Raw genomic sequence first — 334 nt, 5'->3', positions numbered from 1 at the left:
GGCGACACGCAGGCCCGGCAGTTACACGCAGGCCCGGAGGCCACACGCCAGCCCTGGAGAGGCAGCGGAGCGTGGAGCAGAACCCCGGCCGCGCGGGCCCAGCCGCGCCGCCGCCGCCACTGCTGCGCAGGCCCCCCAGGTACAGGACTTCTAAAGGCAACTATGTGTGGAAGACTATGGGCCTAGGCCATTTTTGCTGGCTGTAAGCGGGGTCTTAGGAACCACAGGGAGCACACAGCTCTTCTTAAAATTGAAGGTGTTTATGCATAAGATGAAATGGAATTCTATTTAGGCAAGAGATGTGCTTATGTGTACAAAGCAAAAAACAACACAG

Source organism: Tupaia chinensis, unplaced genomic scaffold, assembly GCF_000334495.1.
Source record: "Tupaia chinensis unplaced genomic scaffold, TupChi_1.0 Scaffold000365_1, whole genome shotgun sequence".
Taxonomy (NCBI): domain Eukaryota; kingdom Metazoa; phylum Chordata; class Mammalia; order Scandentia; family Tupaiidae; genus Tupaia; species Tupaia belangeri.
Note: the sequence above shows the minus strand (reverse complement) of the source record.